This window comes from Leptidea sinapis, chromosome 3, assembly GCF_905404315.1.
Source record: "Leptidea sinapis chromosome 3, ilLepSina1.1, whole genome shotgun sequence".
Classification (NCBI taxonomy): Eukaryota; Metazoa; Arthropoda; class Insecta; order Lepidoptera; family Pieridae; genus Leptidea; species Leptidea sinapis.
This window is the reverse complement of record NC_066267.1, coordinates 5,934,816-5,959,386: the sequence shown is the minus strand read 5'-3', so window position 1 is coordinate 5,959,386 and position 24,571 is coordinate 5,934,816. Positions and strand designations below refer to the sequence as shown.

At 36.7% G+C, this 24,571-nt stretch overlaps 1 protein-coding gene and 1 pseudogene across 1 annotated transcript in view; one reads left to right on the top strand and one right to left on the bottom strand.

The window, feature by feature from the left end:
- The window catches only part of LOC126979377 (adenylyl cyclase 78C-like), a 109,367-nt gene that overhangs the window by 65,609 nt on the left and 19,187 nt on the right, over positions 1-24,571 (bottom strand). The gene's annotated exons all lie outside the window — the stretch shown is intronic.
- LOC126979320 (uncharacterized) lies at positions 4,852-20,046 on the top strand (annotated as a pseudogene).

The following is a 24,571-nucleotide window of genomic DNA, read 5'->3' as shown; positions in this document are numbered from 1 at the left end:
CATAGCTTGTGAAATTACTTGGCAAATGAGGCTTAATATCTTATGTCTCAAGTTGTAGTGCCGCTCAGAATTTTTGGGCCTTTCAAGAATCCTGAGCGGCACTGCATTAAAATGGGCATGGCGTATTATTAACATCAGCTGAACGTCCGGATAGTCTCGTCCCTTATGTTCATTAAAAAAAAAGACTTGTGGCACTCGGGGACTGCCGCGGTAAAGCTATTGCATAGCATTTTTTATCAACTTATGCAATTATAATTATTTATTTATTTTATTTATGCAGTATTTTTTTTTTGATAAAATTAATTTAAAAAAAGGCAAACGGGTAGTGAGTAATATTTTACTTGCAAGATTTGATTACAGACAGACAACGGGACAGGTGAAACTAAATAAAAATGCTTGTCATTATAATAAAAAATTAATAAAACGGATAAAAAAAAATAATGAAATTTATAAAAAAACAAGACGTACCCCAGGCTCTAACCTTCTGCACAAAAAGCATACGTGATAACCGCCGTTCCACGGCAACTGTATTGACCGTGGCGAAATATCTATATAGATCTAGTAAGTAAGTGTTAGGTTATTTTCGTTACGGAATTTCTGGATTCGGTCTCCACGCTCAAGGCCCGCGATAGAAGCTATGCAATAGCTTAAAAACTGGTGGGGATGACATCCTAATGCGTGGCGTGTCGTTCGAAGGTGGAATTCGGCGGCAGGAATCAGATAGCTCTTCGGATCACTCCGCGCGATAAATGCGGTAGAAGACAGACAGTGTAAATTGCGCAGAGCTGTCAAGTCTTTGATGTTATCAAGGATCTTTCGCCGTAAAAAGGTGACGAATTCGCATGAAATAGAACGAATCAGGTCATGTAGAGTTCTCGCCTCGGGCAACGATTACGAATTACATAAATCCACTTTATTGCAAGCCAGAGGAACATAAAGTTTCTTTAGACACGCGTTTACTGCTTGTTTTAGTACAACTATAAATTATTTATATTAGTATTGTTGTACAGATAAAAGCTGCGGTTCGCCTGCGGCTAGGAGATTACCAAAAGCTTTTAAGCCAACCTGAGTTCTGGTAATTGTTAAAATACTATTAAAGTTTGTTATTCTTTCGCATGCGAAATGTCGTAAAGAAAACTTTAGGAGAATCATTTGGATAGTCTGTTTTTTTTTTCGGCACATCTGTCAAAACGCTCTTTTCAGAAATGTATTTTTATATACATACAATCACGCCCCTACCCAGGGAGGAGGCTGAAATTACCCGCATTTGCCATGATCCTAACATACATGTTCCTTTACTCCTAATTTGTAACCCCTTTTTTACCCTATTCTTGGGAGTGTGCATTGTTATGCACGTCACACTAAAAAAATCCTGACACTAATTTAAAAAAGCAACAATATATATTTTACAATATTACGTTGGTCTATTAAGTACTTAACTTACACAAAATATAAATGTGCTACTACCAACACCAATTTGACCGTAAGACTCAAAATAGAGAACCGAAAATCGCTGTCTGCGCTTCGATTACCTTAGTAATAATATTGATTTCGACCACTTTACTTCCCAAATTTTCCTAATAACTGTGCATAATTATACGAACAACATTACTAGGAATTCATAAATGCCAAAATTACAATATAAAAAGTATTAGAATAGTATTCATTGTGCCGTCTTTACATACGGTAGTCTACATTAAATCTTTGAATGCACACTACACACTGAACTACAAAAAGGGTTTATTTTGCTGTGTATCTTTAAGTGCTGACCGCCCGATACGCTTCAAAACGCGTATAATTAGAATACACTGCCAGCTATACTATAAGCAATTTTTAGAAATTCATACAATATATTTACTGAACTAAATTTCAGAATTGGCAATATTCACGTTTTGCCATGATCCTAACATACATGTTCTTTAACTCTTGTTTTGTGGCCCATTTTTAAAACATGCAAGACCTGATCATTGACTGGTCGCCATTTTGTATGAGAACACGTTTATACGTTTACACACCTTAAAAAAAGACATACACACGGGTCGTCATTCCACCGGGGTTTTTGGTGGGACACAAATCTAAAAATTAAATTGAAATTCTAAGATTTACTACTCACCTATGAGTTCTGAACGGGTACGGCGGGACGTGGGACAAGTAGGTGTCAGTGGGTACGCTAGCGAGCGGGTACTAGATTACTTACAGTATGTTGCGAAATCATCTATATATATAAAAATTAATTGCTGTTCGTTAGTCTCGCTAAAACTCGAGAACGGCTGGACCGATTTGGCTAATTTTGGTCTTGAGTTATTTGTGGAAGTCCAGAGAAGGTTTAAAAGGTGAATAAATAGGAAAATGCTGCTAAATTAAATAAAAACAACAAATTTGTTTTTCCTTTGATGTGTCCATACATAATTTCTATTGGAAAATTTATTGACGCACGGTTTGACAGTTCTGCTGTGAAACAATTTCATTACGACAGCAGGGTGCATATTTTACGAAGTAATTTTTGATGTTATGATATATTATTGACAAATTCATATAAAAACATTATTTTATTTATTATATACAGAACAACGTCTGTCGGGTCAGCTAGTATTGTATAAAATTGATTTTTGTGCAAGAATTTTTTATGGAAATTTATTTCTTTATAATTACAGTTATCTAATCCGCGCATTTTTTAATTTTGCCACTAAATGAATTATAGCTCCAGGCTGTATGTATTTTAAATTATTCATTATTACAATAATAACAGAATATTACAAAAAAATTACATATTTCAAGTGTAATGCAATACCTACTAAATAGAAATATTTTAGTTTGTTTGTTCCAGTGTATTTGTATGTAATATACCATAAAAGTTTAAGCGTGTGTATACATATTTTAGTATTTTGAAAGAACAATTTATTTACGTTGTACACATGTAACCAAAGTATGAAAATAGTTTTATACTGTTTGTCTCTAGTTCGTGCCCGGTAATCTCGGAAAAAAAGCTAGGAGAGTTCACAACTAAAAAGTTAAGTTAGTTGTCTACGTGGGCAAACTAAAATTGACACAGGCTCCGTTATATCTAAATTGGCAATAAATTTTACATTTTTCCCCATTTATTCTGTTATTATGAATGTGTACCTCACAATATAAACGTTCAATTTGTAAACAAAATACGTTTTTGAATAAACAAGTAAATATAGTCGTATTTTACAAGTAAGTTCCCCTGGGATGAGTTATATTTACCCTGAAATGTGTGCTCTTCTGATTTGTAAATTAAACAGAGGCAAAGGTCTTTTATAATTTACTAGTTGGCCTGACAGACGCTGTTCTGTCAATGGAAAAAATTGTAGTTAAAAAAAACTAAAAAAACACGCTTTTATAAAAAACCGAACTAAAAATAGAAAATTTATTTTGAAATTTAAAATTAACATCAATTCCTGCCATCAATTAACAAAAATATTATTTTGCAAATTGAAAAATGGAATAATTTTATCGAATAAATGTATTGTCATCGGTCCTCGATAAATCTACGAAGTTTGAACGAAATCTGGCTGCTTAAAGTGGGTCGGAATCGCGCCCAAACCCACTCAGGTTACAAACAAACATACAAACAGGTGAAGCTAATATAAAGCGTGTAGAAAATATGATTTAAGTATTCGGGAATAATGTAGTCTAAAGGCTAAAATGTATTTTTTGATTTATCATTTCCATCAACTACCCTGTTTGTAGTAGGCAAGACGGTGCGGGGAGAGGGTCATGTTGAATTAAGCAAAGCGATTACTCCTAAGATATTATAATGCTCATTTAAATTATATGGTGTAAAAGAGTAAAAATATATCGTACTTATTTAAAATGATAAGGATTAATATCGTATTTATGTAAATAACTTTTATCTACACCCATGCTTTAATCATCTATTAAAGATTCTGAAACAGTTATTAGCTTATTGCCAACATTAAAACACCCAATGTTCGAATAACCATTACATCATCCAAAAGAGTGTTGTAATGTTGTACTGAATTTCATAACAACACTCCTATGTTTTTTTTATCCCTTCATGCGCAAAGAGTTTCAACATACAGCCAAATTCTTATTGCTCGATGCGTGGTATCTGTATGAATTTCAAAAAAAGAACATTTTCGTTTACGCGCGCTCCACACTCCCAGAACGTCGCACGCCGTAAAAAAAAGTAGGTTATTCGAATCCCCGCCATTTTTCTTCGATATTTTTATTGTTTTGTTTACAAAAAATGAGCGATTCATTTTAAACGCTGCAAAAGAACATTATATTCGAGTGAATTTTAATTATTGCACTATACAAAATGTAAATTACTACTAAAATAAATAATTGTTTCATTAATACTTAGTTTATTTGTATATAATCAGTAATGAATGATATTAGGTAAGTAAGCTAACTGTTCCAGAATCTTTTAGAGGATTCATATTCTGGGTGTAGATAAAGTCTTGTATGCAACTGTTGATAATTAGTTATTAAAACACTCATGTGATACTATTATCACACTCGGCTTTGCCTCGTGTGATAAATCCACATTCGTGTTTTAATACCCCTTATTACATAACAGTTGCATGAATAACTATTACATTACCGCTAAATAATTACCAATTTTCTTAAAGTACAAAAATGGGTATAGTGTGTAATCCTTAATAGATAGTCATATACCCGCGGAGTTTTCTGTAGATCTATATAAGATACACAATACCAAAATACATTAATTTGTTATATCTCAAAGGGTTTTTTTGAAAGCTCCCAGACGGCTTTTTTTCCGACACCTCCAACATATATATTAAAAGGCGACTAGATAAACTAAATTTACGTGTGCAATTTACACATAAAACAGTCTTCATGATGTCAATTGGTAAAATGAACGAGTTCAAAGTGCATAGTGATGATTGGAACTAATATGTAGAAAGATTAGAACAGTACTTTGTGGTGAATAAGATTCCGGCGGATATGCAAGTACAGGGGCAGAAGGGTAAGAATTACTAGTTAATTTATGTACCCCAGATAAACCAAAATCAAAAGCGTTTGCTCAAATAGCGGAAATAATGCAAAAACATTTACAACCCCAACGAAGCCCATTAACGGAACGATACAAGTTACGTAACCGGAAACAAAAGGACGGTGATAGCATCGCAGACTACGTAGCGGTAAAAAAATGTCGATCGGATGCGAGTTTGGACAGGGTTTAGAAGAAAGTTTGAGGGACCAGTTAGTGTGTGGGGTCAGGAGTGAAGCTATTCGACAGCGTTTGTTCGCTGAGGAAAAGTTGGGCTTCGCAAAAGCATACACCTTATCCATTAGCTTGGAAGCAGCGGAAAGAAATGCAGCGGTAGTAGAGGTACAAGATATACACGGGGAAGTGACGGCATCGGCGCAGTGTCATGCCATAGCAGTGGGCAAGGAGTGGCGTGGCAAGTGGAGTGCGGGTCGGCAGGCGGCCGCATACACGGGCGCCGGCGGAGCAGGGGCATCGCGAGGGGCCAGTAAGGGCACGCAGGCCTGGGGCAAACCGCCCCAAAACCATCAGCATCGACAGGAGCAGTGCAAAGCGTGTGGACGTCTTCACAGCAGGACCACGTGTAAATTCGCTAGATACGTATGTAGGGTGTGTAACCAACAGGGGCACTTGAAGAAGATGTGTACCATGGCAGCGGTACATCACACCACGATGGGCGGGGCCACAGGACGCGAACTACGGCGGCAGTCCTTCGTCAATACGGTCAGACAGCGACGGCAGCGAGGAGGTAACGTGTGTAGATATTTATACCTTATCAGCAACGCAGTGTAAACCTATTTTAATAACAATTAATGTGCACGGAAAAGACGTTGAAATGGAATGCGACACAGGCAGTGCCGTGTCGTGTATAAGTTATGAACTATATAAAAATCAGTTAAGCGATTTAGAAATGAAACCTAGTAAATTATTCGCCGCCGGCCGTTAAGGGATAGGAAACCAGTACAGCGACTGGGGTACGACAACTAGGAATAAGTTAGTATATAATATAAATTATAAGTAGATAGCCATTATACGGCTACAGTGTCTTAATAGTAACCTATTTAAATTGTTAATCGTAGTAATAAAGATTTGGTGGTGGCATAGTTAAGTAAGCAATCTGTTAACTGTAATCTTAGATGGATCACTTAGCCTAGTGTTGATTTAGAAGAGAGGTGTGATGTATGTACTTAAAGGTAGTATATCATAATGCATAGAATTGTAGATCACACTTGACGCTACTCACAGAACGTAGTGATTGTATTCTCTTGGCCAGTCACAATTAAAGCCTCGTTACGGAAGGACGTGTCTTATTTACTACTACCCGATATTCTTCATATACAAAACCTTAGCAAATTATATACTAAACTCTTCCTCCAAAACCACAGTATCCATTGGTGACAAACAACATGAAAATGGGTGCAGTAGTTTTAGAGTTTATCGTGAACAATCAGACAGACAGACGCGGCGGAGGACATTGTTTCATAATATGTATAGAAAATAAATATGCGGGGGTTCTACGATAAGTCAGTTTGCTATGATATGGTTTAATCTGTGGTTTTCGACTTATCTATTTCCTAAATTACTTGATAGATTTTCATAGTTATGTCTGTACAGAAAAATCTTATTATAGAAAAACTATTTAGTATAAGGGAATGCGTATCAAGTATCAGTAAGTAATGTTAATCCAAGTTTCCCTCGGACCACAAGTTAAACAAATAAATTACTCTTCATGAAAATCGATACAGTACTTCAACACAAAACGGAAGAATAATCTCTTCTTTTTAATAATAATAATTTAATAAATTAATAATAGCGTCCGTCAACCGAAGTACATTTCGCTCACTAAAGTACATAGGCATGTAGATCAGCTAAGAAGTAGGTCAAGAAGTTCCCTTGTATATCCATCGGTTTCTAAAGAGCCAATTCCTACTTTAGTGGAACCAGTATTAGTAACTGTGGAACCAGCAGCTTCGCAAACAGAGAGCCAGGCGGAGCGGTCGGTCGGGCCGGGGGCCTGTGTAGTATAGTGGTCTGTTGAACTCCTTGTATTTCTATGACTTGTTGCAAAACATGTATATTATCTGTTGTGGAAGAATCAGAACGGAATCCTGCTTATGGAGTCATTCTGCTTTGTAGAATTGATGTGAATATTTATATACACGGTAGAAGGCTTATAGGCCTATGGTTACCTAAAAATCCTCGTGATTATCAAGAGTTTTCTCGGTTAAGAGCACGAGTGAAAATGCTTCTTAAGATATGTCATAATTGGTATATTGAATGAACCACATCAATGTAGATGTGGCGTTCAGGTAGATGCTCTTGGACGCCACGGGTTATCCTGCCTAAAATCGGCAGGCCGTATCAGTCGTCACGCCAGCATTAATGAAGTCATCCGCAGGGCATTTGCCGCTCTTAATATACCAGCTGTTTTAGAGCCAAATGGTATTACCCGCCGCGATGGCAAGCGTCCTGATGGAATGACGCTGGTGGCTTGGGCACGGGGAAGGGCGCTGGTGTGGGACGCTACTTGCGTCGACACTCTGGCTCCTTCTCATGTCCAAGTTACGTCAGTTGGTGCTGGGGCTGCTGCTTCGACTGCCGAAGACAGCAAGCGTCGCAAATATGTTGGTCTCAGTGAGTCATACATCTTTGTGCCGTTTGGTGTCGAGACACTTGGCCCGTGGGGCCCAGAGGCGCGGAGAATGTTCAAAATACTATCTTCGCGCCTCAATAAGGCTACTGGAAACCCAAGCGCTGGCAGCTATTTCGGTCAACGGATCAGCCTTGCTATCCAACGCGGTAATGCTGCCAGTATTCTTGGTACGCTTCCACGTAATGATAGTTTTAATTTTATGTAGTCGTAGTATTGTAAATATAGTTATAAGATTTGTTTTGATTATCTAAGTTGAATTCATATAATATTAAAATTGTATATTGATTGTGTTGAAGATTCCCTAAAAAGCAACATTAAACACTTTTGGAAATATACTTCATCGCTAAAGCAATCTAACTCAGGATATCCACATATCATGAAGCACGGAAATACTTTGTCTAGCAACCCAAACGCCATTGTTTAAATGTTTTCTCAGTATTTTCAATCAGTTTTCAAGCCTTCAGCAAACGAGGTTCTCTCTGATTCCAGTGCAGTTGGTGAAAGTATCGTCAATGACTCGCATGTTCTAATTAGTCACGTATGCATTTCCCAGGCGGAAATAAGCAGAGAACTGCGTACACTCGACCGCAATAAAGGCCCTGGACCAGATAATAGTAGCCCAATATTTCTTAAAAACACTCACGAATCAATTTGTGTGCCACTAGAAATTATTTTTAACAAGTGCCTGTCAACAGGCTGTTTCCCTAGACTCTGGGAATCGGCCTACATTACACCCATCTTTAAATCTGGAGCAAGAAATGACATAAAACTATCGTCCTATGTCTATCCTCTCTACAATTCCCGAAGTACTGGAAAGACTATTGCACCGTCCAGCTTAAAAAATGTTATTATTGATCAACAACACGGTTTTGTTGCCGGCAAATCAACTCTCACCAATCTTCTTGTATTTACCAACTACATTTTAACCGGTTTAGATTGTAAAACACAAATAGACACTATATACACAGACTTCCAGAAGGCTTTCGACAAGGTTTACCATGTATTACTCTTACAGAAGTTATCTTTCAACGGAATTAAAGGTAACCTCCTGAGGTGGTTTGCGGCCTATCTACGGGACCGCATTCAGACGGTAATTGTCAATGGATATCGTTCCTCTCCAGTTCTTGTGACATCCGGTGTACCGCAGGGCTCTATTCTTGGGCCCTTGCTCTTCACCATTTTTATCAATGACATATCTCAGTGCTTTACACATAGTCATTATTTACTTTACGCCGACGATTTAAAGCTGTACAAAAAAGTTACTTGTCCATCAGACGCTGTCCGTATTCAGGAGGACCTTTACAGACTTGATGCATACTGCACATGTAATAAATTATATCTAGCTTATAGAAAGTGTAAACATATAGTGTTCACCAGAAATGAAAATATTATCACGACTCATTTTAAGCTCGGCAATCAACAGCTGACGTCAGTTTCTACCATCAAAGATCTGGGTGTTCATTTAGACCGCACACTAACTCTCGGCACCCATATTGATCAAATTTTAAATAACTCTCTTCGCATGCTAGGCTTCATAACACGAGTATCCAAGCAATTTAAGGACGAGAGTACTTACACATATCTATATAAGTCCCTCGTGCGACACCAACTAGAATATGCAAGCCCAATATGGAATCCTTTTTACTTGGTCCACGAAAAAAGAGTCGGGACTGTTCAAAAGAAGTTCTTACGCACATTAAATTATCGTGTAAAAGGAAACCGAGCCCACTATAATGATTTGTTGCTTGAATATAACTTTCTTCAGCTATGCCAGCGCCGCACTATAATAGACTGTGTAACTTTAAAGAAGATATGTACTGGAGAGCTGACTTCTTCTGAGCTCAGAAGAAGTCAGTCTGAGGTGCTCCTCAGTTTCTTATGCTTTCACGTCCCAGCCAGGTCTCTCCGCTCATGCATTACTTTTGAGCTACCGTCCCCAAAGAACAAACATTGGGTTTCGCGCGCCATTACACAGAATGTGTAAATCTTATAATAATTGTTTTCTTGACATCGACATATTTTCGTGCTCCCCTGCTATGTTCAGACACGTTTTAGAATTAAAATTGAAATCTTTGTTATCGTTGCCCCAACTTTAATCTATTTAGTTTTGTATTTATGCGCATAATCAAATTAATTATTTCTGTGAATGTTTGCGTTTGTAACTGTATACTTTGATTTTTCTCTTTGTTATAATTGTATCTGTGAAACATGTGTTAGGAAGCATCTATATTTTATATCTCGTATCTCTTCCTATATTGTTAAATTCTTGTGATGTGTTTGTTATGTTTCCTTGTAAATAAATAAATAAATAAATAAATATATCTTGTGGATATCCTTTTTTGTACAGCAAAATTATACGCGCACACACGCACTCACATGCACTCACACAAATACACGCAAACACACGAGCACAGTCGCGCACACACGCACACACACGCGCACACAAGCATACACACGCACACACACGCGCACACACGCAAACACAGACACACACACGCACACACACGCGCATATACGCGCTATCACGCACACACACGCATGCACACGCACACACACGCAAACACACGCACACACACGCAAACACACATGCACAAGAAGTGACAGCATTAGGAAAAGGACAAAGATAGATGCTCTTGAGTACGCTGCAACACAAAAGTGGCGCTGGGCAGGTCATGTGGCGAGATGCATGGACAAAAATTGGACAGTTGAAATGACAATTTGGGAAGGACCATCTGGCAAAAGAAAATGAGGCCGCCAAAGAAACAGATGGGTAGGTGACATAATAAAAATAGCAGGAAAAGAATGGAGAGGAAAAGCACAGAGGAGGGATACATGGAGTTAGCTGGAGGAGGCCTATACCCGCAGTGGGGTTCCAATAACATAACTTTTATATTTTATATTATACGCGTAGTGTTAAGATTATATTATTATGTATTTGAACGTTGTTGTAATTAATTAAAGGCTTATTATTATTATTGTTAGGGGCTTATCAGCAACCTCATAGCAACCTTTTTGCTCTTAATAGTGATTTTCATTATTATAATACTAGAAATAAGGGATTGCTTGTAACTTATTCTAGTAGGCTTCATAAGATACATAATAACTTTAAGGGTAAATCTATACAATTTTATAATAAAGTCTCAGCCACTATTCAGGCATTATCTATAAATAAATTTAAATGTTTTTTAAATAAATGGCTCTTTCATAAATGAATATCTAAGTGATCGGACAGCTGGGACTAGATGAAGATTATTTTATAGCAATAGTAATGAAAGTACAATATTGTATAAAATCATGCTGGGAGAGTTTCTTGCGCCGCTTCTTCTCTCTCAGAGCGCCATTTGTTTACAAAGCGGTAGTAGCATCTAGTATATTAGAAACGACATCAAAAAGAATTCTAAACGAATCAATTTTGAGAAAATAAATACCTTTTATGCCTTTACACCACACACGCGCACACACGCGCACACACGCACACACACGCGCACAAACACGCACACACGCGCACACACACGCGCACACGTTTTTTCGTGATACAGGGGTAAATCATTTGTAGTTCAAATAAACCCTAGCTATTTTAGCGTCTTAATTATTTAATTAATAACGCATTTAATAATCTAACTTTATTTATATTTTAATAGTGACCGCGACATAATCATAGTACACTAGCGTAATAGACAAACTGGCAGCGAGACTAAATTTAAAATGTTCATGTGTAATAGTTTTACAGATGTGTTAGTGAAGTGTGTAGTATTTTGCTTTTGATCAATCCCTATGACAAATAATGATAAACATAATATTCACGTACACAATATTTTATTTTCTACAGTATGTTTATTACGTATATAAAACGTGATAAAAATATTTTTGTGAGTTCTACGAAAATAAGCACCACGAAAGCAGTAAAGAAGAATCAGTGTTTTCTGTGAAATGTTTTTTTAACTGGATTGTTGCTGTAGATAACAACACAATCTAACACAGAAGACGACACCGTTTTATTTTTTTATTAATATCCTTTAAAACACAGTAAAATTTTTATAAAGACACAATAAAATTAAAATGCGATACAATGTGACAGGAGACTATTGGACACTAAATTGTTTCAAATTTGTGTCACCGTTCATCTATTCCGTCTCTTTCTTACACCTACGCAGGGTTCGTCTATTAAGCTAGTATTGTGGTACTGACCGCGAGTTGGCAAAGAAAATGACGGCCATCTTAGTGACGTCATCTAACATTTATAACGTAGATAGGAGAGAAAAGCGAATCTATTGTTTCTGTAACTGATTTCGATTCAAATGTCGTAAGCAGTCAGCCATGCTTGGCATAAGCTCCTTAGTATTTTGAATATAAAACCACAAGCTAACGCACAAATTGACAAATAAAAATTTATCAAGCCTTATCGAGCTGCCAGGTCGTCTATACGCTATTATATTCTAATTGACTTAACGCAGACATTATTTTAGGACTTTCTTATCAGTTCTTCTCTCCAATGTCATCGAACTGATGTAGCTTCATAACGCTTACCAAGAGTTGTTGCAATATGTCATGTTATTGTCACTCCCTATTGTAAATTAATGTATGTCTATTTCCATTAACATTATGTCCATGATATTTCATCTCCTTCTAACGCGCGGGGGTAATACTTACAATATCTGGAGCCGCTGATTCCTCACCAACTACTGACGGCAGCTCGACCATTGTCTCCAAACAATTACGACCTGCAAGCAAAAACACACGAACATTCAAATGATACTACTAATTACAGACAAGCAAAAGAGCCCTTCTTAAAAAAGACTTCGAGAGAGCCTCTCTCGCAAGCTAGTAAAACTCCCAAGCCCAAGATTACGTAAAATAACTCATGTTTTAACAGGTCATGGCCCTAACAAGCATCTGTTTAATATAAATGCCACCTACAGCCTACTGTGCAAGGCCTGCATTGAGGCAGAAGAGACAGCCGCACACATCATTCTAGAGTGTCCGAGTGTGGACACATATCGGCCAGGTGGTGGAAGAAGCTAATTTGAATAAATACCAATAATTTAGAGATGTATTGAATGAAATAAACTTATGAGTGCAGTTAGTAGGGTATATAAAATTAGATCTCTTAACTTGATAAAGGACCGACCTCTGGTAAGTTAGCAATCACAAAATGCTATGTGTGAAATGTTAATTCACGTGAGAAGTCAACTTTGAACTGATAACAAGTTGATCCTAAAATGAAGTGTTACTGACTCAATATAAGAAATAAAAAATTATAACAGCCATTGAAATAAGGAATAAAAAGTTCAGTTATTGCCACAAAAAAATGTGGAATTTAAATGTGAATACTCCCGCAAAGGTTATCAGTAACTTTAGATTAATAATGGATTCATGGAAATTATTGAAGAATTTAACAAATTCCTTTCTAAACTATTGGCACCATTCCGGCAAATCAATTCCTTCTCACTGTCATTACATTTAACTAAACATCTTGCTGAAGTGCGAACACGACAAACCCATTACTTTTCTCCTTAGAGCCATGTACTATGTATGGACTCAACTAAATAATTGATCAACTTGATCCAAAAAGTAGTACTAGAAAATAGTTCGTTGCTTGATGTTCCAAAATAAAAAAGACAAGTATCATCTGCATAAAGTATAATCAGTAGTACTGCTGTGGATGGACTTACTACAAAAATGCTTAACTGCATTAAATCACTCCCAGTACAGCCATAAGTCAAATGTTTTAATTGTGCTTGTTGACATCTTCCCGAATAGTTTAAGAATTCCGTATGTCCTATGTACTGTTTTAATAAATCTAATTTGGCTCAAAATCGGAACCATGAAATTATCCATCGCTCTCTGTTTTGCACGTATTATATATTTCTAAAATATTAGGAAGAATAGATAAACGATTACAAAACTATTTATACTCAATTTATCAATATGGGATTATATCACAAATTAGTACAATTTCTGCTTCAATACATTTACATAGTAACAAAAATAAAAACAACCATTGACTAAAAATATAGCTCTAGGTATTTTATCGATTTAAAAAATGCATTTTACATTGACAGCAACTAGTAGATTTGCTAGTTTCTATAATAAATCTGCCTGGATGTGAACACGAGAATAGATCTGTTAATTTTTGTATCTTGTTTGAGTCAACGACATAAAATTTACAAGATAAACAACCATCAAAATAAGCCTTTAAGGCTCAAGGCTCTATCTTGGGACCCCTTTTGTTCTTAATTTATTTCAACAACACACATGAGATATGATGCACGGTCAGATTATACTTTGAACTGATGATCTTGTTTTTGACTTGTCTTTTTTATTTTGGAACATCAAACAACGAACTATTTTCTTGTGCACAGGATGATTTTATGTCGATTTTTAACTTTTAATACTTTGAAAGTACCCTTATAATTTGAAAGTCACTAGTTTAGGCCACACGGTCGCGGGTTCGAGTCCCACGAGGCACATAAGTGAATTTTCTAGAAAGTGTCATAACCATAATATTAACACCAGGAACAAACATAAACTTATTATGCCTACTACTCGGCTATGTCGAGTGAGCAAGTCTTCTGTGGTGCCATGTATATGTTTTTACAACTAGATTCCACAAAATGTGCAAAAAAAATGTATTACGAAATTCAAAAGAATTGTTAAAAAACGTTTGTGTTGTAAAGATTACTACAACATACTTTAACGACTTTCTTAATGATACCACAGATTGGGAATGGAGCAACCGCCTTCAGGCTATTAAACAATAAATTGGATTGTACGATATTACATTGTAACTATATTTTTATGAAAAAAAAACAAAGGAGCTCGCTGAGTTTCTTGCGCCCGTTCTTCTCAGGTCTGAGGCATACATTTTCGGATTGGTGATAGTTTTCTAAATTTCAATAAGTGTAATATATCCTATTTTGAGTAAAAGTATTTGAATTTTTAAGTTTTCTATTCGTTATTACAAATATTTTATTTCGTACTACAAAATTAATGTAATGTTCAAATAGGTAGAAGTTGTTGAAGATTTACACTACAATTTAGAGTTTCAGCAATTTATGTATTGAAATTAATTAAGTTCAAACCTCAACAGAACAAACCCAACAGTTTAATTAAAATCATCTGGCATAGGCTTGGAGAATCGTAACCGCCGGTTACAAGGTGACACTGAAAACTGAACGCAATATTGACGTGCGGTGAGGAAATGAAAATGAACTGTCATTTCCACTTCGCTCTTCTAAATATAGATATTAATTTCAATGAGAATGAATACCTTTGTAAATTACACGCTTTAGATAAGCTTCAATGAACCTATGCTCAAAAATATGTAGATAATTGTATGTTTTTTTTAATGAAAATAAGGGATCAGACGAGCAGGTAGTTCAGCTGATGGTAATTGATACGCCGTGCTCATTACAATGCAGTGCCGATCAGGATTCTTAAAAGACCCAAAAATTCTTAGCGGCATTACAACTGCGCCCGTCACCTTGAGACATAAGATGTTAAGTCTCATTTGCCCAGTAATTTCACTAGCTACGGCGTTCTTCAGACCAAAACACAGTAATGCTTATTACACATTACTGCTTCATGGCAGAAATAGGCGCCGTTGTGGTACCCATAATCTAGCCGGCATCCTGTGCAAAGGAGGCACTGGTAAAATGTAACCAGGACTGAATAATATGTCAATATTTTTATTACTATGTCCATAGATAATTTATACGTCTATACGTCTTTTGAAGCGAAGCTTTGATACGGACATTCAGGCGCGGGCTCTATTCGTTTTTAGCGTCAGATTTTAAGCGTTACACTATAGCGTCAGATTTAGGACCGTTACACGACGTATTTAGGTATACAGAGTGGCAGCTGCCGCACAATTACCAAAACTTAGATAGTTTTCAGAGTATTTATCTTTCTTATTTCGTTACGTAACAGTTCTTTACCACGAATTTTTGTGTTATAGCGTTAGCTGTGAAAATTATTAATCATTATTATTAAGTTCAAAATTGGTACTCATGAAAATTATATTTTGTTGCCGCGACAATATTAACTATTTAAACATTCCTACCGAGACATATTGTATGCGAACGGTGGTTCGTTGCCGCGACGGAATTTATTAGTTTAACTTTTGTATCACCTGAAATATTGGTAAGTTAATCTTAATATATATAAATTACGTGACACGTTGTTTGTCCGCGATGGACTCCTAAACTAATGAACGGATTTAAATGGGGATTACTTCATGGAGTGCAGTTTAGTCCAACTTGAGAGATAGGATAGGATATTTTTATTTCGATTTGGGACCCATAATTATTTTTATTTCCAATATTTGTTTTGTATGGACATATTTTCTGTGAGAGAATTTATTAACGCGCGGTTTGACAGTTCTGCTGTGAAACAATTTTATTATAACTACAGGCTGCATGTTTTACGAAATAATTCTTGATATTATGAAATATTATTGACAAATTCATAAAAAAAAACAGTTTTTTATTTATTATGTACAGAACAACGTCTGTCGGTTAGTTAGTAGTTTTTTATAAATATTTTAAATGAATGAGTAGGTACGAGTAGATGATCCAATAATGTCAAACGTCAAAGCCTACCCATGACAGTGTGGTAAGAATACAAAACGGCCTAAGGTACATACATCATGATATGGCCAGATAACATCACACTGCGCCTGTCACCCTAAGATTACACAATACCAGAATAACATAAAAATCAGACATATATAGCACTATGGTGTAAGAGTTAATTAAATTTTCTAATTTCGTATCTACAAATAATATAATTACAACCAATATATGATAAACAAAAAAAAAATATCAGCTAAATACAAGATAGGCTGCAACTCCACGTGGGTGTGTACACAGCATATTAAGCAGAAATGAATAACTATTAAAATACAATGCTAATAGCGTTTTTAAAACTAGCTTCAGGTAATGTAAAGCGTAGGTCCGGCCACACATGGAGTATTACTGTCATCTCTGGTCTGGCGCACCCCAGTATCAGCTCGATCCATTTGACCGCGATCAAAAAAAGCGCGTACACCTTCCTTAAAGGCTGGCAACGCTCCTGTGATTCCTCTGGTGTTGAAAGAGATTGTGGGTGGTGGTGGTCACTCAACAACAGGTACACTCAGCTAGGACCCGTACGCTCGTTTGTCTTCCTATTCCATAAAAATGTAATATTATAAAAGCAAAAGACGAAAGAGAGATTTTTTTAATAATTAATCTAATTAAGGAATTTATACAAACTAGATATCCATTTACAAACAGATGAACTGTGGATGTCAGGTACTTCACTATTGACGACAAATTCTATAAATAGGGTCGTGGAAGGACACGTTATAACACAATAGAATGGTAAAGGGCTGTTCATGTCTTGAAGGCCGATTGGGAACTCGTGCCATCGAGTATTTTGAATATCTTCGATTTGTTGATATACTTATCATAATGTCGTTATTAGGTGGGTTCCGTTAAAATAATAATCGTTCAATACCTTCCTCGGTAGCATACGAAAAACGAAATTGTAAAAAACGAATCGATTTATACTATAAAGCTGATGCAGCAGATGAACTTGCAAGGCGGGCATCGGCAAACCAAGCGGCCATCCATTGCCACTTCTGCCACTGCCCTTCAGCCAAATGCGCTCATGAACGGTCTCTTACCAACAACCATTTCGTTCATATCGACGAATTCAAATCATCGACGATCAAGTCGATCAATCGATCGATTTGGCATTGCGTAGAAACGTGGGTTCTATCTGCATCTTCTACCGCATTTATCACGGGGAGTACTCAGAGGAGCTGTTCGGGTTGATTCCAGCGGCCAAATTCCACCACCGGAGATTACGTGCAAAGTACCACCCGCACCACGTCTGGCATTCCACAACCTCGCGTTTTGATATAAATTTCTCGCCTCGGACAGCCGCTTTGTGGAATCAATTACCGGCTGCGATTTTCCCGAACAGATACGACTTAGGGACCTTTTTTAACACGTTTGAAACGCTTGAAACGTTTTTTAACAATTCTTTTGAGTAAAGTAATTCTTTTGTTTTAAACATTTTCTGGGATCTTGTTGCAAAGCGTCAAAGGTCCACAGATAATGTAACCGGGTAGAACAGTATAATAAAACCTTACCTTATTTTACGTCACATAGCTATTTTTACATGATATAATGCGAACCACTCGGTCGTAGCGATGAAATTGAATGCAAACATGACGACAACTTTACTGTCCATTTCGATATTGTTTCATCGTCGTGTTCTATTTTCAAACCATAAATTTGTATGAAGGAGGTAAGAATGAAGATTTAGTATTTGGTGTGGTGATATTATCTATGTTGGGTTGTTTTTGACTTTATACATGGGGCACACTAAAAGTTTTGCACTTCTCGCTAATCGAAACTATTTGAATTTGGAATGTTATTTTTTTTTTGAAACGTTGCAACCTTCTTAGTAATAAAAAAAATTGGCGGCAAATCATTTGTCAATTGTTCATTATTATACATCAAATTCTACGTACGCCACGCCGGATTAGCTATGAGTCAATTTGAGGAATATTTGGGGATTGGTATGCGCCAAATTCAGAAAATTTTACACGAAGAAATGAAAGTTCGGAAACTTTGTTGTCGTTGGAGCCCTCATGAACTGACAGCGGAGCAGAAGCGGGCTCGCGTGGAATGGAGATCATAGATGCTAATGAAGTACAACCACGGACATTCTAATACTGTTTATGGCATTGTCACAGAAAATAATTTAATGTAATAACGACCTAATTTTGGCCTATATAATATTCTAGTAGACTTTTTGTGATAAAATTATAACGATTATAGAAAACCGATCAAAGTATCAGTTAATAAATATTCATAAACAAATAAGCCACCAAATGAGCATTATTATCGTAAAATATGCTTACAGTCTAATCTCTATTGGATCCAAGCCAGCGTATTATGAAGACCTCCGCTCGAGGCCTTTTGTTTGGTTTCACTTAATGTTACCAAGTGATAATTTTTTCTACTCCACGTGAAGATTTTTTGTTATTATTATTATCATCAGCTGGAAGACATCCACTGCTAGACATAGGCCTACTCCAAAGATCTCGATGACGATCGGTCCTGCGCTGCCTTCATTCAACGTATTCCAGCGACCTTGAACAGATCTTCCGACCATCTTATGGAGAGCCTATCAACACTGCGTCTTCCGGTACGTGGTCGCCATTCGAGGACTTTTATGTTGAATTTTTTTATTTAATTTTATGTTTAATACCGCAATTGAATTCGTTGGTAGATGTAGTTTAATTTTTAGAACAACAACATCGTATTCTTAATATTAAAACGATGGATAAACTAAGTATCGGGTCACCTGTAGATAACTACATCCGCTCACCAGAATTTCAAGAACTTTATCCGCCTATGAGGGAGTTGTACATACTTTTTAGGGTTTCGCACATAAAGGGTAACCATGAGGAAATCAAAAGAGGACACAAGTCCTTCCGGAGACTCCAACTAATACACCGTATCTCTCAGGCTAACTGCATCTATGTAGCCAACAATGTTCATGGCAGAATATGGTGTATAAATTCTATTTGGATGTTTAATTTCGATTACAAAAGCTGATAATCTAAGACTTAAAAGATTATTCCAGTAGTACTGCTATTCTACATTAAAGCTATTTTTGCATGTTACCAACCTAAGAATAATAATGCGCGTAAGTATTTACACGTACGATTTTGGCGGTATAAAATGTTAAACTGAGAATAACACTTGTCAGAGCAGAGATGTCACTTGTCATCTAGAAGACGAATAAAAATAAACAAGCTGTCAACATTTGACATTTCAACCTAATACCGTACAAAAATGAATTATTGTTATGGCATTTCATATCACTTTAGAAGATACAATAGAACATGGATTTTTGTTGATTTATACATTCGTTCACTCTTCGTTCATCATTCACTTTTAAAATATAGGATAACATTACCGAGATAGCATGCTCCGCAAGTACGTTGGAAAAAACGGAATGAAAATATCTTTTATTAAAATATCTTTTATATTTTCCTTGGCACTGCACGCAAACTATTTCTCTTTTGTTATAACCTGTGTAACTGGCCCAATAGGATCTCAGAAAACTTCGTTTTTATTATGCCATCAGGCATCCCCGTCCCCCAGACAGGTAAGCTAAACATTTTTCTTCTTTCTATTCATCCTAACTCTTAAAAGTTGGGTATTTTGATGCCATTTTCAATTAATTCTTTAACTTGACATTTATGGCACTGTATTTCCCAGGTGGGACAGAGCATCTGCAGTGCTCCGGTATACTGGACGGTCTTGAGCTGCAACTACTTCACTCCAGGTCCAGGATAAATTCAAGAACTAATATTATCCCCGTATAGTTAACCGCATGTAACATAGCCCTTAGACGATTATTTATTTATTAGAAGTAGTTTATTAACAAATCGACCGCTTTTGATCGGCACTGTGTAGTGAGTCACTTCATTGTGTGCCTTCTACTGCATTTATCACCGGGAGTACTCTTGCTACTAATTTCACCTTCACACTACTTGCCATAAATTTATTTATTATAGGTTATTTTATATTTATAGGGTCTACCAGCATTTCTCTATAATTAATATTTCTTATACTATTTACAATTTATATTACATGCTCACTTCGCTTATCATTACTTTGTAGATATAAAATTGAGTTTAAAACAGATATCAACCGAAACCAGAGAAAAACAAAAAATAATACAAAAGTAGTTTAAAAGTCTGCAAAACCTTATCAACTGAAAAAGTCTTTATTTAATACATTTCGTAAAACAAACAATTAATTGGTGTTTTAATTAAAATAACAACTAGATAACACAAAAATCTTAATATTTAAACATATAATTTTATCATCATCATCACCTGAAGGTACGATGTTCTTGTAAAGTGCACTTTTCAAGAAAATTTCTTTGACGTAGAACTAAACTATGCAATGAAATTCCTGTCGATGTGTTTCCGGGACGATACCACGTGGTTAATTTAAGGAAAGTACTGAAAAACCACCTTGAATATATAACTTAAAAACAGACTTAGAAATAAATATTGGTTCGCAAGACAAAGTATTCAGTCAAAGACAATTAATGGCAATGTAAATGAACAATGTTGGGCACATATTGTGTGTCAATATAAAGACATTTCATTACATACTATGACAATTCATGTAATAAGCGGACGCAGGGTACTTAATTAATAATGGTAGAAGAAGGTTTGCCAGGTGAGCACAAGTGTATTATAATATAGATTTTAGAGATATTATAACAAAAGAAAATAAGTTGCCATATGTGATAGATTATAGAATGATATGCACATTCTGTGTAAAGGCACGTAAAATCCAAAAGTGATGCCCTGTCACGCAACGCCAAGCCTTATTTTTACCATGATAGGGGAGTTGTAACATCACAGCTGCTAGTCAAGTTATTTCAAAATCGTTGTCTACGGCATAATACCTTATTCCTAATATATCTATCCTTCTCTCACCATCCTTACCCTACACGACGTAGTTCATCTAGTGGAAGGTGGCCAGAAAATAGCCTCGAGTGGACGAACAGTTCGTGCGTGGTACCATGCGAGTGAACACACCGCCAGTCTGTCTGCGTTGACACACGGAGAAGACACCGAAAAATTTGTTGTTCGCCACGCGAGTGAACATACCTACTAACAATACAGTGTCTACCGTCCAAAATACAGTCCACATCAACACCGTTTGCAAGAGGAGAACAGAGGATATTTTGGAGAATACCAGTGGGGGGCTCCTTTGCACAGGAAGCCAGCTAGATTATGGGTACCATAACGGCGCCTATTTCTTCCGTGAAACAGTAATGTGTAAGCGTAACTGTGGTTCGGTCTGAAGGGCGCCGTAGCTAGTGCAATTACTGGGCAAATGAGACTTAACGTCTTATGTCTCAAGGTGACGAGCGCAATTGTAGTGCCACTCTGAATTTTTGGATTTTCCAAGAATCCTGTGTGGCACTGCATTCTTATGGGCAGGGCGTGTACTATCAGCTAAACTTCCTGTTCCTTTCGTCCCTTATTGTCATAAAAAAGGTGCACTTGTACCATCTAGACATCATTATAGGAGTACAATAGGACTCTGGATCAGACTAACATCTGAATCCAACAACTAAGTCCTAACATTTATTTGTAAAGGCAAACAAAGAAAGCAATAGAAACATTTCGGACTCGCATTAACATTTTATAAGTATATTCACTTGGATGTTACTAATAAAAAACAAACAAAACGTAAACAAGAATCACGCTTAACGGATCGTTGGCAATATACAGCTACAAATATTTAAGAAGACTACAAGTCTAGCGGATGATTGTGGGAGCCAATGCAATACACTAATGATACGCCTTACCCATTGTAAGGCGTATCAATTACCATCGGCTGAACGTCCTGCTCGTCTCGTCCCTAATTTTCATAAATAAAGAGGAATACCAGGTAGTTACCGTACCTTAAATTTGGCTGTCCTTCAATTCCCTTCTTAGCAGAAAACCCCTCTGCCATCATTGTGGTAATTGCCACACCTCTAAACATGCGCATACATTTGTGGTACACATAAAATACCACACAATCGTTGAAGTTAAGTTTTGATAATATTCATGTTTTGCTCTAGATTCGTATTCTCCTATCATTTCTCTAAAACGTTAATTGAATCAGAGCCGAACATCAACGACATTGGAACGAAAACCTCGCACGAAGTAACCGTATTGTTAATAAACCTAAAATATATCTACTGCTATAAAAAAGGGTTATCTTTGCTCTATAATAAAATTTTTTTGAGTTATCAACTAAACCAAACGTCAAAATTTTGCAAAATACGCATCTCAAAATAATTAAAATTCAATCTTGTAACGAGAATACGCATCATACGATTTCCCTAAGTCGGCAAGTATCTTCATTACAATCGGAACTGAACCATCAAATTGTATTACAAGATTACGAAACTCAACTTCGTGACATAACAGGTCGTTTCGATCTCTCTCATTTTGTTACGAGAATAGGATTGCTGGACTGAGATAGTGTTTGGCTCTACTAGAACTAGAACTTTAAAAAAAATCCTTCAAATTTCAGCCATCAGCAGTCTGACCGCCGCACCCAGCTAAAAGGGCTCAAACATATGTAGGTAAAACATTGTACTGTTCATAAAAAATAATTGTTTCATATCTACCAGGCGGTAGAATAATTTATTAATCTAAAATTTTCCAAATATACATTGCAAACCCAACCATAAGGAATCAAATTCAAATATCCGATAAAAATTATATATAGCCTTTGAACGTCCTGCTGAATAGAACAAGTTTGATAAATAAGTTGAATGGAATTTCAAGTAGATCATAATTCCCAGCTGGTTCCAAATATCGCAATCTCGTCCCACTTATCACCACGCCGACTCCCTCGTTAGCATATTTATGATATGATGATAACTTCTAAGCCTATGCTCACTTATAACGGATTTATTTTCTATGATTTACGTATAGATGACTTCGATAATATATCAGCTGATGGTAACTCATACGCTCTGCCCATTACTATGCAGTGCCGCTCAGGATTATTGAGAATCCCCAAAAATTCTGAGCGGCACTACGCCCTCGTCACCTTGAGACATAAGTTAAGTCTCATTTGCCCAGTAATTTCACTAGCTACGGCGCCCTTCAGACCGAAACCTAATAATGCTTTACACATTACTGCTTCACGGCAGAAATAGACACCGTTGTGGTAATAATAATAATTTATCACGGGAAGTACTCAGAGGAGCTGTTCGGGTTGATTCCAGCGGCTGAATTTCACCATCGGACATTACGTGCAAAGTACCATCCGCATCACGTAGACGTCTGGCATTCCACAACCGCACGTTTTGTTCGAAATTTCTTGCCTCGCACAGCCTCTTTGTAGAATCAACTACCGGCAGCGGTCTTCCTGAACAGATACGACTTAGGGACCTTCAAGAAAAAAGCATACTCCCACCTTAAAGGCCGGCAACGCATTTCCTCACCTCTCCCCATCCCGTGAGCCTCTTGCCCGTTTGCCCCCTCTCATATAAAAAAAAAATCTAGCCGGCATCTGTGCAACAAAGCCTCTCACTGGTGAAACATTCTTAGAAGCTTTCTTTAAGTCAAACTCAAATAAGCTTTACTCAAATAGGCTTAAACTAAGTCCTTTTGAATCATCATCATTATAATTTCATTTAAATTACTGAATATACCATTTATATTTGGAAAACGTAGAAATACTCGTAAGAAGAACATACAAGAAACTCAACGGCCATGCTGCAGCTAAGCAACAGCTAGCCGTATTATACTTACAAATTATTTTGTAAGGTGCTGCATTCAATATATAAATCATGTTCAAAGCTAAAAAGCGTTTTTAAATATTAAATATTTCATTAAAAGTAATAAAAATAAGCTGTTATATAAGTAAATATATGACGGGACAAGGCCGGTACAGTTACAGTATTTTTTCCTAATTGTTTGTTAGGCTGTATGATGTCTTTGGGGTTTGACAGCCAGATCCTAAACGGTGGGACAGAATACCGGGTTTATTTCAAGTTTTTCCTTCTCTAAGATTGGAGACGTCAAATGCTTGATGATATTACGGACATCGAAATACCTTGGTCGCCTTTTACGACGCCTCAGGAAGAGTGAGGGAGGTCTATTCTACTGGCCCGAATACCCCACGGCCTTAATGGATCGAATGAGTGAAGAAAGAATGACGCCTCAAGTATATAAGTCAAGTGTGTGTGGGCAAGTTGGTCGCGGGAGACCTCAGAGAACATTCGTCGACCAAATTGGGGACGTTTTGAGTAAAGGAAAGGTCCGAAGCACCCGCAACAGGACATATATGAAAAGAGTAATTAATGTAGAGGAAGCG